This window comes from Gracilinanus agilis, chromosome 4 (genome assembly GCF_016433145.1).
Source record: "Gracilinanus agilis isolate LMUSP501 chromosome 4, AgileGrace, whole genome shotgun sequence".
Classification (NCBI taxonomy): Eukaryota; Metazoa; Chordata; class Mammalia; order Didelphimorphia; family Didelphidae; genus Gracilinanus; species Gracilinanus agilis.
This window is the reverse complement of record NC_058133.1, coordinates 161,555,065-161,555,493: the sequence shown is the minus strand read 5'-3', so window position 1 is coordinate 161,555,493 and position 429 is coordinate 161,555,065.

The following is a 429-nucleotide window of genomic DNA, read 5'->3' as shown; positions in this document are numbered from 1 at the left end:
TGGCTTGATGTTTTATACAATTGCTTTAACTCCTTGTATATTTGAGTGATTAGACCCCTGTCAGAGTTTTTCGTTATAAAGATTTTTTCCCAATTTGTTGTTTCCCTTCTGATTTTGACTACATTGTTTTTGTTTGTACAAAAACTTTTTAGTTTAATATAATCAAAACCATTTAATTTACATTTTGTAATTTTCTCTAACTCTTGCTTGGTTTTAAAGTCTTTCCTTTCCCAGAGATCCGACAAGTATACTATTCTGTGTTCACTTAACATGTTTATAGTTTGCCTCTTTATATTCAAGTCGTTCACCCATTCTGAATTTATCTTGGTGTAGGGTGTGAGATGTTGATCTAGACCTAATCTCTCCCATATTGTTTTCCAAATTTCCCAGCAGTTTTTGTCAAATAGTGGATTCATGTCCCAAAAGTTG